The 22162-nt window shown below is 41.6% G+C and overlaps 1 protein-coding gene across 1 annotated transcript in view; it reads right to left on the bottom strand.

Moving 5' to 3' along the window:
* ANO4 (anoctamin 4) overlaps nt 1-19797 on the bottom strand; it is a 408206-nt gene extending 388409 nt beyond the window's left edge. Inside the window, exons 1-2 of the mRNA XM_025401960.1 lie at nt 19782-19797; nt 1664-1747 (exon numbers count right to left, since the gene is read on the bottom strand). The gene's annotated coding sequence lies outside the window, so the exon portion shown is untranslated. The remainder of the gene's footprint in view (nt 1-1663; nt 1748-19781) is intronic.
* Between the last annotated feature and the right edge of the window lie 2365 nt (nt 19798-22162).

Below are 22162 nucleotides of genomic sequence, written 5' to 3'. Positions count from 1 at the left end.
CTCCATCCTGTTTACCACCAGAATAATCTTCTCTCATCTATATGTTTGTCTTGTCATCCCCCTACTTTGAACCCTAAATGACCTCCTACTACTTAACTAATGTTTAATGTCTCACTAATGTCTCTGGGAATGGCATTTTAGGTTACTCAGCGTTTTCCAACCAGGGTTTGTGAGCTCTTCACAAGAATTCTTAAACTGTCTTTGTTTTTCATTTAAAAGTTAATCATTTAAAAATTAATACAAGCATATTCTGGACCAAGTCCTGCCAGTTAATTTTAATGTCTGGGTTTACTTTTGTGTTTCCATCAGGTTTGGCACCAACTGGTACAATGAATGAGAAAAGGGGAAAGATGGATATGCCAAGGTACATTCATGGCAAATAAAGATCCAATAACCTCACATCAGTGAGCATTAACAGATATTTCACAGGCGGTTGAACTGAGAAAGTCGGCAGCAATGCAGAGTCACCACAAAGTACCTAGCAGTAAAACTGTACTACACTCAAAGAACCAGCATCACTGCAGCCAGTACCCCATTGCATTACAAGCAGTGACTGCATTTCAGCAAAATAACAACATACATCATATTAAATTAGTGTGGTAAATTTGTATTTTTATTTGAGTTACAGATTTTTAAATCTGATTTGCAAAATCAATTTTAATGGCTATTTGGAATACAAGGTATCTATATATAGTTCTATGTTTGAACATACTTAAGTAACCTCATAATAAAAATAATTTAAAACCATTTTAGAGGTTCATCATTAGTGCTTTGTATAGGCATCCACATTGCTGGAGTTTAAGAAACCATGGCATAGTGTTTAAGAGTATGGGCTGTAGTGTCAAACAGACCTAGAATGAAATCTTGGGTAATTAATTTCTAGCTGGGTGGCAAACTCAAGTTTCCTCATCTGTAAAATGGAGAAATAATAGTAACTTGCTCATAGACTTCTGATTAAGTAAAATAATGTATGCAGGGAGTCACGAGCAGCTGGCAGGCAATAAGTGCAAAATAAGCATAAGCTGTAACTATTATCTTCATTTTTCTTTTCTGATCTCTAAGTCACTGCCCAACATTCTAGAATCAAGAAAGTTTTAAAAGGAAATGGAAAGGAGAAGGATTCATCCAAAAGAAAAATGGCGCAGTTCACTCTTCTACTTGCGACCAAAGTAACTGGTGTTTAAGGTTGAGTGAGCATAACAAGGAGAAAGTCTCACTTTGATTTTCAGCATCACTCTAACACTTGCTTAGCATGTTCTCCAAACAGCAAAGAGTAAACTTTACCATGCATTTTCAGTTTGCGCTAATTTCTTTTAAAAATAGATTAATATAAATCTTTAAAAAGCAACTCGATTGTACTATCAAGTGCATAATAGTACAGGTGCTACATAAACGAAAGGGTTAAATCAAATGATGAAGATCTAGGAATAAGAGATGACTTATCTCCCTGGACATTTCCTCCATCTAATTCCATGCAAAAGCAGTAAAAATCCACAAGAGGGCGATCCAGAAAGGTGAGTCCACAAGCAATTGCTCTGATTCTGAAAATAAATGTCTATGCATTTACATTTTCTTCCCTCTCCTTCCCCAGCCGCCCCCTCGACCTCCAGCTTTTCCAGGCAATAATATTCTTTAAAAAAATCAAAATGACACTAGTGCTCACCTATGGTGATCTGGCTGACACAACTGTAGTAGCTGCCCGTTGTTGCAGAGGAAAGGTTATAACTTCCGCTGCTCACATCTTTGTCTGTTAAGAAAATAAAAGACAAGAAGGTTAATTATAACCTAGTAGACACCATGACCACAATGTAAATATATGACTGGTGGTAAATAAATCAGCTATCTATGTCTATGACACCGGTAGTCCCATATTCATTTATTGGTATTGATGCTTAGGGAGAGCCAGGTGCCAGACCCTGGGATGGGCACTTTGAACATTTCAATAAACAACCCAGACAGCCACACACAGGCAATTTCAGTTTCATGTCGCCATTATTACGATGGGAGAGTGAAGGGTGCTTGGGCATTTGGGGGCAGGGGCTTAGACAGGAGAGAGGGTGCCTGATCCAGACTATAGAGTATCAGTTAAGGTTTCCAGGAGGAAAATTAACATCCTAATGAAAACCTAAAAGGTGAGTACTATCTGACTGGGCAAGAAGCAGATGAATTGAGGGAAACGATGCATGCAGGAGAGCTGTCATCCCCGTCCTCCATCCTCTGGAGGCTGAGAGGCCACAGGTAGCTTCGTGGGTTAGCAGCTGAATGCAGTAAGGAAAGGAGAGATGAGCAGCAGCCAGGTTGCAAAGGGTCTTGTAAACCAAGTTAACAAGTTTGGCTTCTGCCTAGAAAGCAGGATCCTATTTTTGTTTTAAAAAGATTACTTTGTGGCAGTTTCCAGGACAGACTGGAGGACAGTGAGATGAGAGTAGAAAGACATTTGTGAGGTTGCTGCAGTATTCTGATGAGAAATAGTGTTGGTCAAACCATGGGAGGAGTGGCAGTGGAGACAGAGAGGGGTGGATGCAATGCCCTCAAAAGCTAAAAGTGCAGCACAGGCATCTATTTCCTCATTACTGTGAACAGAAAACGTTCTAGGCAGAGGGGGGCAAAAGAAATCAAAGCCTCACAGGTGCATTGCGTATCAGCATTTTCACCCACAACATTTCATGCACAAGGTAGGCGCCACCCTCACATCTCGGATGGAAAGGCTGAGAATCCTGGTGAATGAGCACCGTGCCCAAGGTCACACTGACAGCACATGGCAGAAGAGAGCTCAAATCTGGATCAGGAGTACTTGAAATTGTTTATGAAACATTGCAGGAACACAAAATTTAAAAACTCCTAGAAGATAACACAGCAAAAAAATCTAGACAGCAGTGATGTTTTAGATATAACGCCAAAGACAAGACCCATGGAAAAAATAATGGATATACACTGGATTAAAAACTGCTACTCTATGAAAGATAATACAAACAATGAGAAGACAGGCCACAGACTGGGAGAAAACATTTGTAAAACACATATCTGATAAAGGATTGTTAGACAAAATATACAAAGAACTCTTAAAACTCAACAATAAGAAAACAAATAAGCTGACTTTAAAAAAAGGGGCCACTTTTACAGACACATCACCAAAAATGATATACAGATGGCAAATATACACATGAAAAGATGCTCCACGTCAGACACCAGAGAAATGCAAATTAAAACAAACATAAAATACCACTACACATTTATTAGAATGGCCAAAATCTGGAACACTGGCAAGACCAAATGCTGGCAACAGGACCTCTTATTCATTGCTGGTGAGAATATAAAATGGTACAGCCACTCTAGAAGACAGTTTGGCAGTTTCTTACAAAACTAAACATACTCTTACCATACCATCCAACAATCACACCCCTTGGTATTTGCCCAAAGAAGCTGAAAACTTATGTCCACCCAAAAACCTACATATAGATGTTTATAGCAGCTTTATTCATAATTGCCGTAACCTGGAAGTAACCAAGATGTCCTTCCATAGAGGAATGGAAAATAAAACAGTGGCATATCCTAGCAGCTTTATTCATAGTTGCCATAATTTGGAAGCAACCAAGATGACCTTCCGTAGAATGGAAGAAAAAACTGTGGTATATCCAGACAATGGAATATTATTTAGCACTAAAATGAAATGAACTATCAAGCCATGAAAAGACATGGAGGAACCTTAAATGCATAATACTAAGTTAAAGAAACCAATCTGAAAAGGGCAAATTCTTTATGATTCCAACTATGTGACATTCTGGAAAAGGCAAAACGATGGAGACAATAAAAAGATTAGTGGTTGCCAGGGGTCAGAGCGGAGGGAAGGAATAAACAGGAAGAGCACATAGGATTATTAGGGCAATGAAATTAGTCTGTATGATACTATAATGGTGGATACAAGTCATTATTAAATTACCCAAACCCATAGGATATACAACCACCAAGAGTGAGCCCTAAAATAGACTACGGACTTTGGGTGATTATGACGTGTTGATGCAGGTTCATCGATTGTAACAAATGCACCACTCCAGCGGGAGATATTCATAACAGGGGGGTATATGTGGGAACGGGAGCTGTTTGGGAACTCTTCTGTAACTTCCTTTTAATTTGTTATGAACCTAAAACTGCTCTAAAAAAATTAACATAGGGTGTAAGTGATTTTAAAATATTACAATAAATACATGTTGTCTAATATAAGCCATTACAGGTTAGAAGAGTCATATTAAATAGTTGCAACACTGGCCTAAAGGCAACATTTGAACATTATGTGGCAATAAGAAAATTCTGATCTATAATGGTGAAAAGTATAGGTCTGAGGGAAATAAATAATTATTAGGATTCAGTCAAATGCATCCAAAGAGAAAAGTTGCCTAGAAACATATCAATTCAGACTTTCATGGGAACACAATTTGGATTGACAGAGAAGATGGCTTTGTAGGTGAATGTTCTTAGGAGGAAAGAACAGCAGATACCTGGACAGAGAAGCCAGGAATAGGAGTCATTTTTAAGGGGTTTTCTATAGGTGCTCTTGGTTTGAAAGCAGTTGGGAAGTATTGACAAAAGCAGGCGGCAAGCCAGAGGACAGAGAAACAGTGGTGGCTCTCAGAGGCCACTGCACATTCACAAACAGAAAGGTAAATGCTAGGAAATATTTTTAAAACTATTTTTAATATGGGAAAACTAAGTCTAGCAAGTGTATGTGGCCAACTCTTTCCCTAAGAAACATCTGCAATCTCTAGAATGCTTACTGAACAGCTAGCCACACCTCCAATAATAGCACTGGGCATGCAAGATTGCACTGGTTTACACATCTCCTCAACCATGAGCTTGTCCAGGGAAGACCCAAATGTTATCTGATTTGTAATTTCCAGAGTTTAGTGCTATGGCTGGCATAAGGTAAATGCTCAATGAATGTTCGTTGGTTTTAAAAAAGGAAAGAACAAAATTAAAGAAGGAACAAACAAATGACTAATTCTCCTTCCTATTAATTTCAGAGAGGTTGCTGCGATCAAAGAGAAAGCACTGGGCTGAGAGTCAGAAGACCTAAGTTGGAAGCCCAGCTTTGCTACACATAACCTCTTTGAACATGGCCAAGCTGTTTAATTTCCTTAAATACTGGTTCCTCTACCTGCAAATGGTGACAATAGTACTTATCTCACTTTTAGGGGGCAGGGGAGGAGGTACGGTTTAAAAAAATAAATCAGCTACATAAAATGCATAGTTGGCAAATAATTCTATATATATTTGTGGAATCTGCTGAATCAATAAAATTCAGACTTAAAACATATCAAACTAAGTACTCAAAAGTTGTCATTCCTCATTCTTTTTAAACCCTTCTCTAGGGATCTATCCTTATAAGATTTCGGAAGGAAGAAGACTTTCACAGGACAGGTCAATGGCATCAAAAAATGTATACAATCAGAGAGAGAGAGATTTACAAGCACAGAAATGACTATGAATGGGGAAGAGAAAATGAACGAAGAAGAAAAGCTTAATGAGAAATTAGTAATCAACAAAGAAGCAGAGTGCTTGAATTAGGAAATGAATGCCTAGGAAGAGGCTATGAACAGTAAAACTATGCCAATTTGAATCAAGTCTGAATGGTAAAACCAGGGCAATAATTTTGGTGGCAATACTTTGAAAAGACTCCAAGAGCAAAAGTACGAAGAGCCATGGTAATTGCAAGTGCAAAGTGATGACATGAAGGAAGGTGTTCTTACTACTGAAATTAAAACAAAAAGGCTAGATTTTACAGAAGAGCCTGAATATCCATTTAATCCTTTAAGAACCACCTAGAGTTAAATGATAAAATCATGTAACTCGTAGGAAAACTTGAGACTATGAATTAGATTAATGAAAATTGTGGGTTCTAGAGTCAGTATCCAGATTAAACAGTCTGTTCCAACCCCTGGACCCATTATTTCTTCTCTATGTGGCTCTGTTTCCTCATATGTAAAATAGGAATGATAAAGGCACTTATATTATAATATTATATAAGCATTTGATTATGTAATACATGAGAAAGTCTTTATATAACAGGACCTACCACATAGAACCTGTTCAATTAGTGTTAGCTTTTTGTTTTTTTTGAGACAGAGTTTTGCCCTCACTCTTGCTGCCCAGGCTGGAGTGCAATGGCGGGATCTCAGTTCACTGTAACCTCCAGTTATATTTTTATTTCATACTTACAAGAAACAAGATATCCATAAGATGGAATCCCATACAGCAAAGAAAATTAATAAAGAGAAGCTACAAAAATATTATGAATCTCACAAGCAAAATATGGAATGAAAGAAGCAAACCGAAAATATCTGTGATTCTACTTACAAAAGCTTCAACAACAAACACAACTAAATTATATTGTTTATTAATGCATAATGGATGGTAAAACTGTAAAGAAAAGCAACAAAATAATTAGCACAAAGGTCAGCATGGTGGTTCCACTGATGCGGAAGAAGTGAGTTTGCATTATGAAAGAGTATAGGGTGGGGGTGGGTTCAGCAATGCTGGAAGTGTTCTGTTTCTTAACCAAGGTGGTGGCTACATGGTATTCATTTTATAATTATATATTACATTATACATTTTTCTTCCTCACTTGTCTACATGTATATTATAGTTCACTATAATTTTTTAAAAGAAATAAAGAGGTGCAGAGATTATGGCAGGGCAAACCTAGAATATAAATTCTGTAAAATTATCTAGGAAAAAGAAAAGGTCATGGAATTAGACACCATCGGTTACTGAGCACCCACTCTTTGTCAGGCACTATGCTGAACATTTATTATTTCATTTATACCCATTATTTAAGCTTCAAAACAACTCCTTTAAAGTAAGGTAACTCTATTATGCAGATGAGGAATTAGAGGCTCAAAAAATTAAAGAACTTGCCCAGAGTCACACTCACAGGAACTTACAAAGCTGGAATCAGAATCCAGGTTTGTCTTACACCAGAAAAGTAATTGAGAGCAGAGGCAAAGACAGAAGGAGGACAGATTAATATCACAAGTTGGGTTAGGCAGGTTCCTCCTGTATCTGGTGTTACATCTTTGACAGTCAGTTATCTGATTTGCTAACATTGAGGCTCATAAACAGGATCTACTCTGTTTTCAGAGGACTGCTCAACAAAAAAGTGTGGACAAAACTAACACACATTTTATTTATCTCAAATTATTTGGGGGCATACTCATAAACAATACAATCTTATAACAAAAGAAAATAAGGCCCATCTCAGCACTCAAACTATCTTACCTTTCATCCTAACTACCGCAAAAAAGAAAGCACAGTGCCTATTTATGTCTTTCCACGGAATATGGAATTCTTGTAAATATGTGGGTAACTCTACTGTCAATATAATTTTAATGTCTAATGTCGGAGAGTTTTAAAAATAACAAAAGTTAAATACTAAACAATAATAGTCTACGAGCCAGGAGCTGGGTGCTCAAAGTCAAAGTATTGTTCGGAGGAGAGGTTAACATATTAAATTTAGTTAGTTAAACAAAATATAATGAATAAGTGTAGAATTTGTTAAGTAAGATTGAAGTAAAAGTGCAAGGGCAATTATTAAAACAGTAGAAACAGACTAAATTTCCAAACCAGTTTGTTGTGTTCAAAGGGATAGGGATGGGGTAGGGTGGTGAGGAACAGTGGGAGAAGGAATATAACAAAAAAGTTCAACTTTGAAAAAGGAAATAAATGAAGGGGAAAAATCATAGGAAAAATACCGAGAAAGTACAAAGTAAAATGGTTAAAAATAATTCAAATATAGTAGTAATAACAATACATGTAAATGGTCTAAATTTGCTATTTAAGAGACTATGAGATGGATTTCTAAAAAAAAAAAAAAAACTAAATGCTGTTTGTAAGAGAAACATCTAAAACATAAGGACACAAATGTTGAAAGTAAAATATTTATAAAGATGCAGCAAGCAGATACTAACCAAAATAAAGCCTGGGTACCTATGTTAGTTTTAGATGAAAAAGGCTTTAAGACGAAAAGCATTATTAAGGATAAAGGTGGTGAGTAATAATGATAAAAGGTTCAAAGTTCAAATCTCCAAGAAGATATAAACAAATGTTAAATCTATATGGCCAGAATAAAATAATCTGAAACCTATGAAGCAAAAAATTAACAGAACTACAGGGAATAACAGATAAACCTACCATCAAAAGAATGATTTTAACATACTTAATAACTGATTGCATAGGCAAACAAAATTTTAGTAAAAACACTGAAAATTTAAACAGTATAATTAATCTCAATTTAATGGACAGTTACTGAATGCTTCATCTGACAGTCAGAGAATATATATTCTTCTTAAGCCCAAGGTGAAGTATTATAAAACTTGACCATGCATTAGACCATAAAGCAAATCTCAACAATTAAAAAATAATTCAATATCATTACAAGCCATGTTTTTCAACCCTAATCTATGATGATAAAAATCAGAGTAGAAGTCTTTTCTCAGTGAATGGGGGGTTCCTGGGGCAATTATTAAATATTATTATCTGTGCACTTTTGTGTGTGTGTGGGGGGGGGTGTGTATAAATTACCAATTTTTTTCAAAGGTTTTTTTTAATGTTGCACTACTGGCCAAACAAAATAGAGAATATAGCAGATTTCTATCAAGCAAAACACAATCAAAAACGTCTAAATTAAAAGAATATAATTCCAAGTCTAGTTCCTTTAACCAGCACCACTTTATACAGTTCACATGCACAAGTCATGGTAGCATTCGCTATATAAGCACTAACTACTGTTCTCTATCACCCTGCTCCTCCGAGTGCAGTCTCTTGAACAGCAGCAGCTACACCACCTGAGAGTCCATTAGAAATGCAGAATTCCAGGCTCACCCCAGAGCTACTAAATCAGTATTTTCAGTTTCAAAAGATGTCCAAATGATTTGCAGTCCCATTAAACTGAGAAAGACTGACCTACAGCTTAACTTTAAGGCCCACAAGCAAAACTCTCAAGGCCTTAGGAATCAACCAAAGACTTTTTAAGGACCTATATGATCTGCCCTGTGCTAGGAATGGGAGAATTAAGAGTGTAATCAGGAAGGGAGAAACACAAGAAATATATTAGTTCAGAATATGCATAGACTGAAGCTGAGGAGAGAAATGGCAAGCATTGTGTGATTCAAAGAGCTTCTTTTTAAGAAAGACCTGCCCCAAGGCAGAAAGGCCTTAAAAATAAAAAGAAAGGACTTTTTTTAATTTAAGTTTAACACAGATACAATAAAATACCCAAATCCCAAGTGCACAACTCAATGAAAATTATCACAAAATGAACATATTATGTAACTACCATGAGGAGAAGTCCATCTCCAACTAATTTCAGGTGAGAGGACATTACTTGAAAGAATCACCTGAGAATCATAAGAATAGGAAATGCGGAGAGGCTTTCACATCACCAAGTAAATGGCAAGTTAGACTGGCAGCCAAAACTAGGCTGGGTTCTGAAGGGTGACCACTCAGATTGTTAGAAATACAAGAATAGATCCCTAGACATTTTATTCTCTTCGAAGCAATTGTGAATGGGAGTTCACTCATGATTTGGCTCTCTGTTTGTCTGTTATTGGTGTATAAGAATGCTTGTGATTTTTGCACATTGATTTTGTATCCTGAGACTTTGCTGAAGTTGCTTATCAGCTTAAGGAGATTTTGGGCTGAGACGATGGGGTTTTCTAAATATACAGTCATGTCATCTGCAAACAGGGACAATTTGACTTCCTCTTTTCCTAATTGAATACCCTTTATTTCTTTCTCCTGCCTGATTGCCCTGGCCAGAACTTCCAACACTATGTTGAAAAGCAGTGGTGAGAGAAGGCATCCCTGTCTTGTGCCAGTTTTCAAAGGGAATGCTTCCAGTTTTTGCCCATTCAGTATGATACTGGCTATGGGTTTGTCCTTACAAGGGATGTGAAGGACCTCTTCAAGGAGAACTACAAACCACTGCTCAACGAAACAAAAGAGGACACAAACAAATGGAAGAACATTCCATGCTCATGGATAGGAAGAATCAATATCGTGAAAATGGCCATACTGCCCAAGGTAATTTATAGATTCCATACCATCCCCATCAAGCTACCAATGACTTTCTTCATAGAATTGGGAAAAACTACTTTAAAGTTCATATGGAACCAAAAAAGAGCCCGCATTGCCAAGACAATCCTAAGCCAAAAGAACAAAGCTGGAGGCATCACATTACCTGACTTCAAACCATACTACAAGGCTGCAGTAACCAAAACAGCATGGTACTGGTACCAAAACAGAGATATAGACCAATGGAACAGAACAGAGCCCTCAGAAATAATACCACACGTCTACAACCATCTTGTCTTTGACAAACCTGACCAAAACAAGAAATGGGGAAAGGATTCCCTATTTAATAAATGGTGCTGGGAAAACTGACTAGCCATATGTAGAAAGCTGAAACTGGATCCCTTCCTTACACCGTACACAAAAATTAATTCAAGATGGATTAAAGACTGAAATGTTAGACCTAAAACGATAAAAACTCTAGAAGAAAACCTAGGCAATACCATTCAGGACATAGGCATGGGCAAGGACTTCATGTCTAAAACACCAAAAGCAATGGCAACAAAAGCCAAAACTGACAAATGGGATCTAATTAAACTAAAGAGCTTCTGCACAGCAAAATAAACTACCGTCTGAGTGAACAGGCAACCTACAGAATGGGAGAAAATTTTTGCCATCTGCTCATCTGACAAAAGGCTAATATCCAGAATCTACAAAGAACTCAAGCAAATTTACAAGAAAAAAAACAAACAACTCCATCAAAAAGTGGGCAAAGGTCATGAGCAGACACTTCTCAAAAGAAGACATTTATGCAGCCAACAGACACATGAAAAAATGCTCATCATCACTGGTCATCAGAGAAATGCAAATCAAAACCACAATGAGATACCATCTCACACCAGTTAGAATGGCAAAGATTAACAAGTCAAGAAACAACAGGTGCTGGAGAGGATATGGAGAAATAGGAACACTTTTACACTGTTGGTGGGACTGTAAACTAGTTCAACCATTGTGGAAGACAATGTGGCGATTCCTCAAGGATCTAGAAGTAGAAATACCATTTGACCCAGCCATCCCATTACTGGGTATATACCCAAAGGATTACAAATCATTCTGCTATAAATACACATGCACACGTATGTTTATTGTGGCAATATTCACAATAGCAAAGACTTGGAACCAACCCAAATGTCCATCAATGATAGACTGGATTAAGAAAATGTGGCACATATACACCATGGAATACTATGCAGCCATAAAAAAGGATGAGTTCATGTCCTATATAGGGACATGGATGAAGCTGGAAACCATCATTCTCAGCGAACTATATCGCAAGGACAAAAAACCAAACACCGCATGTTCTCACTTATAGGTGGGAACCGAACAATGAGATCACTTGGACACAGGAAGGGAAACATCACACACCGGAGCCTGTTGTGGGGTGGAGGAAGGGGGGAGGGATAGCATTAGGAGATATACCTAATGTAAATGTCGAATTAATGGGTACAGCACACCAACATGGCACACGTATACATATATAACAAACCTGCACATCTGCACATTGTGCACATGTACCCTAGAACCTAAAGTACAAAAAAGAAAAAAAAGAAAAGAAATAATACAACAATGATTGGCTCCTCCCCTTTCTTTTCTATTGAGGCAATGATACCTGGAGGGTTAAGTCATTAGCTCGTCGTCACACAACTAGAAAGTGGGAGAACCAGAACTGATACCTTGACATGAGTCTAGCCCAAGAAGTAAGCAGCATTTACTGAAGCAATTGTTTTAAGTTATTCATCTTCATGTCATCAATTTCACTTTGATTTGGGGGAAATTTCGTTAATTCTTATAATTGCTTGATTATTGTTTATAAACTATGAAGCTCCAAAGTCCTTATTTTAGGCATAGGCCAGGTTGACAGTTAAGATACCAATTTCCCTGACAAAGACACAGGGACTAGAAGCTGAGGTAAAGCCTTCTCCTGGAATCCACAATCCACAAAGCCTGAGCAAACAAACATCTCACTCACAAGAAAGTAAGGAGAAATGTTACAAAGAAAAGGTTTTCATTAAACCTTTCAAAACATATTACAAGCCTGCTTATATACACGGACAGATGAAACCCAAGAACTTACCAAACAGAAGAATGATGCATAACTACTGACTTTGCAAAAATATTCACCATCTGATTCCTTTAATAACTACCTACACTGGTGAACTAGAAATACAATTTAATTTGCAAAATATATGTTTATTGTATAGAGTGAGTTATAATACTTACGCATCTGATTTTTTAAAAAGCAATCTAAATTGTTTATAAAAGGTTCTAAAGAACCGACTAGTAAGAAAAAAAATGTAGTTTACTTGTGTATGTACATGTATACATGTGTGTGTTCCTCAGAAATATCAATGTGTTGATTTAGTCCATGTTTGCTGATTCAAGACCTATTCTTTCCCCCTAGCTGGGTAATCTCTATCTCCTCACCTAACCTCCCTGGACCTGGACTTTCTTTTTGTTGTGACTGAAATTCATCCATTCAAAAAACATATAGTAGACACAGGCTGGTCCCAGGTAGAAAGTGGTGGCTTGGGAAGTCTCTCCCTAAGGTGCTGAAAAATCAGTCAGAGGGTATAAAGTGTGTTTCCACTGGAAAGAGCTTTTCCTGTACAAACATATCTCTTTATTACTGTTATAAAATAAAGACAGTATTGCTGTTTTCACAATGTTTTTTCATTTATTATGTGCCACTTCACTAGAAGACAGGCAGGAGAGATATTAGTTGAAGTAGTAATAGTTCTAGTAGTATCCTCCTCTGTAACCTGCATGAGACCTGAGTGAGACCCAGACTCCCAGAGGGCAAAGTCATCTTTTACTCATCTTGCATCCTCAAACCCTGCCCTCGGCCTAATGCATAGAAGGCACAAGAAATGTTTGCCAAAGCCTTCAGTAAGCTTTCAAATACTTGAATCACCTTTCCTGCATTTTAAATACTGTGTCTGGTGCTCATTATCCCGGCTTCCCTTTGATTCCACTTCTAGCAGCAGGCACTGTGACAAAAGCCCTTTCATGAACCCTAATTAGAGAAAAGCCTTTCCTTTCCTATTTACACCTACTTGATTCAGTGTTGAAAATCTTATATTCTATTTTCATTATCTTCAAGAGGTAAAGATTTGTGCCTTATTATTACATCATAAGATCCAGGAAACAGACAGGTTTTTTTTGGGTTTTTTGTTTGTTTGTTTTTCGTTTGTTTTTGTTTTGCTTCCTGAACCTACAACAGTGCCTGACACACAGTAAGCACTCACAAAGCCTAGGTTAAATTGTTTGTTCTAGAAACTTCCTTGGGAGCTGTGGACTCCGTGTCTAGGACTACATTCTAGTAGAAAAATCCACATTGCTATTTGCTGTGAGCTGAATGTGTCCTCCCAAAATTCATATGTTAAGGCCCTCACTAACCCCCAGTGTGATGGTATTTGGGGATGGGGCATTTGGAACATAATTGGGTTTAGATTTTAGATTTTTTAAAAAGCACTCTAAATTGTTTATAAATGTTCTAGAGAACTGACTAGTAAGAAAAAAAATGTAGTTTACTTGTGTATGTACATGTATACATGTGTGTGTTCCTCAGAAATATCAATGTGCTGATTTAGTCCACGTTTCCTGTGTATTTTATAGGTTTATGAAAAAAGTTAATATTCAAGACCTATTCTTTCCTCCTAGCTGGGTAATCTCTATCTCCTCTATCTTCTTGTTCATGAGGATGGGCCCCTGGTGATGGGATTAGTCCTCTTATAAGAGACAGAGATCCCACTCTGTCCCTGAGCACACACCAAGGAAAGGCCACGTGGGCATCCAGCAAGAAGATGACTATCTACAAGCCAGGAAACAGGCCCTTGCCATACATCAAATCTGCCAGCACCTCGATCATGGACTTCTAGCCTCCAGAACTATAAGAAATGAATGTCTGTTGTTTAACCCACCCAGACTTTGGTATTTTGTTATGTAGCTATGACACTACTACAAAAAAAAAAAAAAAAGTTTTAAAGGAAAGAATTAAAATACTGCTTCTCAGAATAAAATATTAATTTAATTTTACCCCACAGAGAAATTTACAAAATATGAAGGGCTGAAGGTCAAAGAATAATCTGTACACGCTTTGCTGCTGCTTCTTAATCAAAAGGATCCTAATCAATGTTGACCATGAGTGTCTTGGTTGCATAATAACAAGCATGTCAGGTGATGTAGGGCAAAAACAAGAGAAGTCATCAAAGAGCTCCTTGGATTTATCTAGTAGCTAAAGCATGAGTCCCAGCCAGCTAGCATGCACCTGATCTCACCATATAGTCTGGACACTTTTGTTCTTTTGCTTGTTTGTCTTTTCTGAAGGGTAAAAGTTATTTTGCTTATTATTTGCAATAGGAAAAAGGAGTTTTTAAAACTTCTGCATGGTGTACTGCCCCCTGCTATACTCCATTCATTCCCTCAGTCAGTCACACACCCAAGCACTGGTCACCTACTATTGCCAAGCGCTGTGCAAGGCACAAGGAACACAAAGATAAAATAGCTGGTCCTTGCCATCTGAGTTTTACAACCCACAGAGGGGAGTACTCACTGCAATACAAAATTAGCACCTGCTACGGAAAGGACTTACCCTAAGAAGTCCCAGGAGAAGCACCAAGTCAGATAGAGAATGTCAAGGGGAAAGGAGAGGGGGCCTTCTAAAGAAGGAGGGAGTGTGTTCAGAGCATGCACCAAGGTCCAGAAACCTGAGAAGGCCTCAAACAACCTCTCTCCCAGAGGGTGGGATGCTAGGGTCAAAGGCAACAAGAGAGAAGGGCAGGAAGTTAGATTTTTACCCCTACACAGAGAAGAGCCATTGAAGAATTTTAAACAAGGAACAACAGGATCAGATTTGCAAGTGTAATCCAAAGGAGCCAGGACTACAGGCAAAGGAACCAGTTGGGAGGCCACTATTGCAGCCAAAGTGGGCAATGATGGTGGCCTGGACTAGCATAAGAGCAGTGGGCAGGGCAAAGAGAAAGCAAAGTTGAAAGATGTTAAGGAAAAAGGACCAACAGGACTTGGTGATTGAGAGTATACTGGCTAGGAGACGGAGTTGATAATAATACCTAATGCTTACTGAGTACTATGTACTGCTTCCGCGCACTTGACAGTACTATTGCGTTTAAACTTCACAGTGATCCCATTTTACAGAAGAGAAAACTGAGGCACAGAAGGTGAATTAATTTGCTCAAGGTCAGGCCAGGAGTGGTGGTTCACACCTGTAGTCCCAGCAGGGATTTGAGAGGCCGAGGCAGGAGGATCGCTTTAGCCCAGGAATTCAAGATCAGCCTAGGAAACATATCAAGAACCTGTCTCTACTCAAAAAAAAAAAAAAAAAAAAAATTAAAAATTAGCCTGGCATAGTGTCCCACAGCCGTGGTCCCAGCTACTCTGGAGGCTGATGAAGGAAGATCGCTTGAGCAAGGCAGGTGGAGGCTGCAATGAGCCAGGATCATGCCACTGCACTCCAGCCTGGGCAACAGAGCAAGACCTTGTCTCAAAAAACAAAGAAAGAAACATTTACTCAAGGTCGCTGTTAGTATGTGCTGGTAAGGGAGGACTCCACAATGACTTCCAGGATTCCAGGGTGACTGGGGAGAGCATGCTGGCCCCTTTCAACCTGTAGCCACTCTGTCTCAGATGTCATGTTCCACCTACCAGCACCATGCTACTAGCGGCTGCCTTCACACCCCTGACATTTCTCCCCTTCATCTTCGTTCACGTTGCTGTTGCTCCCTGGAATGCCTTCCTTCTCCAGTTGGCCTTCTCCCAATCTCCTCCTTCAGGAAAGTGTTTTGGCCCATCCCTCACCCTACCCAGCCCTTCCCCTACAACACTGCACTGTAATTCTCCACTTAGGAGTCTGCCTCCTCCAGCTGACTCTGCCATCTGTGAGAGAAATAGCGGGGTATCTTATTCGTTCTGGTAACCCTGGGTTCAGGCTAGAGCCTGGCACATAGTTAGAGCTCAGTAGTTGGAGACACTTTATAGGAAATAGGGACAGGAGAGGAAGATGGGAGTTGTTTTGGACACACGGAGTTTGTGAATGCTAACACAAAGAGAGAAGAGCACACAAGTAGTCTGGCAGACAGCAAGCTATACAAGCATAGCACATGCAAGAAAGAAGTTCTAATTGGTCACTGCTATGTGGGAGTCACCTGCATAAAGATGAAGTCATGGGAGGGGAAATGATGTCCTAGTCTCTCATGTCTTCTCGCCCCAGTTGATTCCCACATTCCACAGTTACGCTTAGCTGTCATTACACTCCCTAAGTAAGTTCCCTAACCTATCCGTGCCTCAACTTCTTCAAATGAATATAGGGCTTACTTTGGATCAATGTCTTAAAGGTTGTTGTGAAGATTAACTGAGCTAATTCACGTAAAGTGCTATTACTATTATCTTCGTGTCCAGGCACACCCCACACTTCTACTTACCACTCTGAAAACTTTGTGCTCTAGTTTATAGGTCTCCAACTACGAGACTGACTCTGCACATGGGGCCATTGTTTAGCATCTGGGAGGTATCTAATCAATGTCATCCACATGGTTGAGAGTCAAATTATTTAAAAGGTTGAGAGAATCCAGGCAAACATCAGCATTAGCAGAAGGAGTCCACACACACAGAATCAAGAGGTAGGAGGAAAATGAGGGGAGAGGAGTTATATAACAACACCGGCTCAGACTGCACTGTCTTCCTGTCTTCTTCTTGCTCTCTCTACTCTAGCCACAATGACCTTCTAGCTAGCCTTGAACGTGACAAGCTCATTCCTGCCTCAGGGCCTTTGCACTTACTATTCACTTTCCCAAGAATCTTCTTTCCCCATATAATGGAATGCCTCATTCCTTTTCTTCATTTAGTTCTCTGCTCAAGTATCTCCTCAGAGAGGCCTTCCCTATCTGAAACAGCCATCACTATGCTCTATCAGCTCTTTGAGCTCCTTATTAAGCCTCATCAGGGCTGACAGGTCCATGCCAGGCCTGTGGGTCTAACCACAACACCTTTCCTGGCTCAGGTGGGGACACAGCCTCTGTGCCTTCCTTTATATGGCCAAGAACAATTAAAGTCCCAGTCATCTCTCTAAAAGATACTTGTCTCCCATCCTTAGTCTCATGCGCATGGCTATATAATGAGTTAAAGTGGTTAAGAACCTAAACCATTTAAAGGACAAGAAAAGAAATGTCAGTGGTGAGTATAAAGGGTTGAAGCCTTAAAAACCCAGAATTATAAAAATCACATCATTCACTGAATATATTTTTACTGGAGGGCAATAGAGTTATTGATTACCCTAATCTCATTTCTCATTTCTAGAATGTGAGTCTACATGGCAGCCTGAAAGTAAAAATTCATACTAAAATGTGGAAAGAGCAAGCTCAAAATACAAAAAGAGCAGGATCAAAATGCAGAAAGAACAGGATCAGAAATGCATATTAGAAGGGAAGTTAATGAGGATTACTGGAGGCTGCTGCTAATGAAATGCCTACTTAAGCCAAATTTCTCTCTCACCTTATGAACCTAAAACACATGGTCATGGTCTACAGTGTAACTGTTCTCTTGGCAGCCCCTGTGCTAAAGATAAGAATAAAGCATTTATTAAATCAGTTAATTAAATATAAAAATTGAACCCTGTAAATTCCAGGCAAAAAGTTTAGATCATCCCCCATCATGATACCTAAACCCAACTACAATAGAATTGGCAGGGGACATTTTTTACAAGGAATTCAATTGTCAGAAGATTTGTGGAGGGTTCCAGTGCTGGGCCAAGCTCTCATCAGATAATGATCTCAACAGTATCCAATGGGTTAAAAATGTATTAAATGTGCTCAATGCTTTTTTCCTTAACTTGTTCGCTAGGTTGAACACCCTGATAGACTAATTTATTATGTCATCATTTAGATCACACTGCTACAGATCTAAGAATTAATGTGGATTTTGTGGCCAAGTATATGCATCATCTTAGGGATGGATGCAGGAGGAGAATGTGTCAAGCAGAAATTCTAATTGATATCTTTATTTAAATCTGCTTCAGTTCTCTTTAAGGGTTTAATGAGAAACCTGTGTAATTCTTAATCACCAAAAACCAAAAAAGATCTGCCACCTTTTTCCTTTAATTACTGAAATATCCTTCTTTTCAAAATGATTTCACTTATTCTGACTTCATTTTCTCCACCTGGGTGCTCAATTAAGCTTTTAAAGCTTCTAGAAATGTACAGAACTGATCACTATGTAAACCTCTTACCGACAGTATCCATGGGGCAGCATACAAAATCTAAAATGATGTAAAGAAACAGAAGTCAGATCCCTCTGATAGGAAAAGGTGTAAAAATAGATGTTTTGCCAATGAATATGCCTAAAATGCCATCAGCATATTGAATTATCCCCAGATGGTAACCCAGGAACCACAATGTTGAGTGTTAAATGTGCGTGCACGTAAGAACAACTTAAATCCCAGCAAAAATGTTCTGGGCGCGGGTGAGGGGGGTTGGAAGAAAGAAAAAATAGGCCACTAGACTGAAATTTGTAATCTGCTCACAATTTGTTACTGGTTCCCAGGCATCAATTGCAAACCCCCTGAGACACCTGAATGATCATTTTAAACAATTTAAATCCAGAGAAAGAGACTGACCCTGTTAACCTTGGTAAAATGAGCAGGGGACATCACTGGCCTAGAGAATGAAGATTCCACACCAAAGAATAGCAATTTCCGTCCCACCCACCCCGGGCTTTGAGATGTCCCTGCAGAACATTTCCCATCAATTGCTCACAGCCTTCCCGTTTAAAATGCCAAATCTAGATCTTATCGCAGCAACTGACTGCAAGCAAGAGGAAGGGAGGGAGGTCTACTTGAGTTTCTGCTTCCTATAACCAAGTCTCAGCAGTATTTCTGATAAAGGACTAAAGAGAACTGCTTTATCCACACAAGCAAGAACGTTGGTAAGAAGCCTTGCTGGCTTCCCCAGCGCGCTGGGATTTCTAGCTGAGCCTGAAACCTTCACACAGTCATTTTGTTTTCCTTCAGAAGCGTGCAATACCATACATGTATATATGTATATGTCTATTCAAATATATTTATTTAACAAAACAATGGGCAGGGGAACGATGAATGCCTTCCTTTTTCATAAACTTTTATTTCCAAACTGATTTCTTTTTTGCATTAAAAACATGTTACAGTGCGTATTATTTTAACTCCACAGCATCTGTCAGAGAGATGTTCTCATCTCTCATTTACAGACGGAGAAATGCAGGGGCAGAAAAGTTTAAATAACTTGTCCAAGGTCAGTCAGGGACAAGATAAGCGCTGACTGAACGCACATCTCCCAACTCCAAGCCTCACCCCGCTAGAGGAGGACTTAACACCCGCGTCCCTTCCCCTAAGTGGTCGGAAGAGAGGGGAATGTTTCTGGAGTTCCGAAGCTCCCAGAGCCTCCCAAATTTGAGGCGTTTTTCCCGCAGACACCCGGTTCCCGGGTTACCCGCAGCCCGAAACCCCGCGGAGTATCGGCCCCAGAGCCCCAGGAGCTGGGCGCTCGGCCTCCGACTCCCTCCCTTCCAGACCTCCCGCGGAGGCGAACCTCGAAGTTTCCCCGGGCGTTTCGACGGCTCCCTGGGCCCCTCCCTTCCGCCCCGCCGCCCCGGGAACCCGCGACGGCCCCTGTTACCGTATGCGGTGAGGGAGGCCATCCTGGCCCGCGTCCTGCCCAGACTGGCCAGGGCGTCGGCGAGAGCGGCCCCCTGCGCGCTGCGCCCCTGGACGGCCCGGCCCGGCGAGTGCATGCGCCTAGCTCCAGCGGCGCCCCGGCGCTCCGCGGCTGAGCACGCCCAGTCAGCGCGCCGCGCTCCCCCTAGAGCTGCCGGCGCGCGGGGGCCCCCGGCCGGGCTGCGCTGCGAGAGCGGCGGGAGAGAGGGAGCAGACCGGCAGCCGCGCTCCGGAACCCCGCGGGGATTGAACCAGCCGCGGAGGACTCGCGGCCGGGAGAGAGGAGGGGCGAAGCTGGCGGTGGGAGGTGCCCGGCAGAGGCGCGCGGCGGATTTGGCCCAGTGCGGTCGGCGTCGGGCGGGATCCCCGCGGGGTTCACGCCAAAGGGGTGGCAGGGATGTTGCCGCAGGGGTCGGGGAGTCCCAGGCGCACCACAGCCTCTCGGGACGGTCTCCTTTCCTAGGGAAGTTCCACTGGAGAGTGCGCCTGGGGACACATGGGGTGGGTCTGGCGGCCTGTGACTCTGGACGCAATTCCCAGCCCAGGGGGCAGTCTGGAGAAGGCTTTGCCTGTGAGACCAAAGCCCAGGGGAGAGTAGCAACCTTGTCCATCGGGCTTCTATTAATGAAGTCAGTAACTGCTAAGTACCGAACTCTGACCCCAACAGTTCAGTCCTGTCCCAGTACATCATCTTATCACCTCTATTTGTGCTTCTGTCTTCCCACGAGGCGCTCACCGGTGTCCTATTCCTGACCCGCATCTGATGAGGGCGCGAGTTCACATAAGATTGAGTGATGGAATGTCCGAGCTGGTCTCAGCCCCGCTTCCCTATTGTGCTGGGTCTCCGTTTGGAATCAGCTGGCTGAGGCGGGGAAAGGAGTGGGAGAGGGAGATCGAGACCCGAGAAGTCGGTGGCACCCTTTACGGAATGAAGCAGGGGAAAAAGGAAGGCCGCCCAATGCCTCCTCGGGTCAGGTGCAACCCCGACCCCGTCGCCAGCCCGGGGCTTAGCCATTCCCAAGTGTAGAGTTGAGACCACACCAAAAGGGAGGCCCAGAGGCCTCCTGGCTCAGGGCTGAAGGTCGTTGTCACCAGGCCTTGTAAAATGCCCGCGCGGGAGGAATTGGGGGGCGATGCTGTCAAGGCATTAACTGCATCTGGGGTTGCGCCTACTCGGGTGGAGGTACCGAGGGCAAATAAATCTGGTGGAGACAAAACCGGGCGTTTGTTTGGGAAGCTTCCCGCGCGCTCCAGCTCTCCAGCCGTCAGACTTGGGCGCTTCCAACCTCCGCGTCCGCCTGCCTTCCCACTCTTCAGTGAGAGCAGTCATGTGGCGGCGGGTGACCGGTGGACAAGGCTCTAGGATGTAGTGTCGGGGCCCACAATTACCCCATGTGAGCGCAAGGCTGAGAGCGGAGGAGCCAGCCCCTGAGGAAGGCCAGGTCCGCCCGGGGTAGTGGGAGCACGGGATCTGGTCCTTTATTGGCCCTCGGTCAGCCAGCCAGCCAGCAGCCGGGTGACCCTTGGTTAAGACACCGTCTCGAAGGTTCCATTTCCCCATCTGTAAAGTGGAGCTAACCATTGCGGCGGTGCCCACCTCTCAGGGCGGTTGCAGGGATCTGGTGGGACAGGGACACTATCAGAACTGAGGCTGTCCTGGTGGCTGCTCCCTGCCTTGACCTTGCCCCTTGAGGGCCCCATCGGCCTCTCCTGCAGGTTTTTCCAATTTCACACTCTACCCAACCAACCCCGGGCTGAAATTGCAACCGCCCACCCTTGAGTCTAAAGTGACTGGGAAACCTGCTCTCAGCTCCTGCTCTCACTTAGCCTGGGGGCTGACACAGGCCAGGCTTGCCTTCCCCAAGTGCTCCAAGCCTCCCCCAGACCTGGGCAGGGCCTCTGTTCTCCCTTCACCATCCCCACACCTCAGCAGCTCTGTCTGGGCATTCGTCTTAGTCTTTTCCACCTCTTGTGCCCCTTCCTAAGCCTGGAGCTGCTTCCCCAGTCTCCTGTATGTCCGCGCTGGGCCCCAAGGCCGTTTGTAACTCATCTTCTGACGTCCAGTGCTTTCTCCTCCATTGACCATCGCTGCCGCTCAGATGGAAGCATGAGGAAAGGCCATCATAACGAGTTACAAATTGCACTTTAATTCTTCTTGTCGGTTCTTTCTAATTAGCAGGAACCAAAAAGTAGCATTTAATTAATTAACCTATCTGAAAGCTACCTGAACTTCTCCCCACATAACACCATTCCAAGTCCTTGAGATATTCAGTGCCCTCAGCAGAATTAAGTCTGAGGGGACCTGGCCTCTTTGGGAGGAATTGACGGACAAAGAAATCTCCT

Source organism: Theropithecus gelada, chromosome 11, assembly GCF_003255815.1.
Source record: "Theropithecus gelada isolate Dixy chromosome 11, Tgel_1.0, whole genome shotgun sequence".
Classification (NCBI taxonomy): Eukaryota; Metazoa; Chordata; class Mammalia; order Primates; family Cercopithecidae; genus Theropithecus; species Theropithecus gelada.
This window is presented reverse-complemented; position numbering and strand designations above follow the sequence as displayed.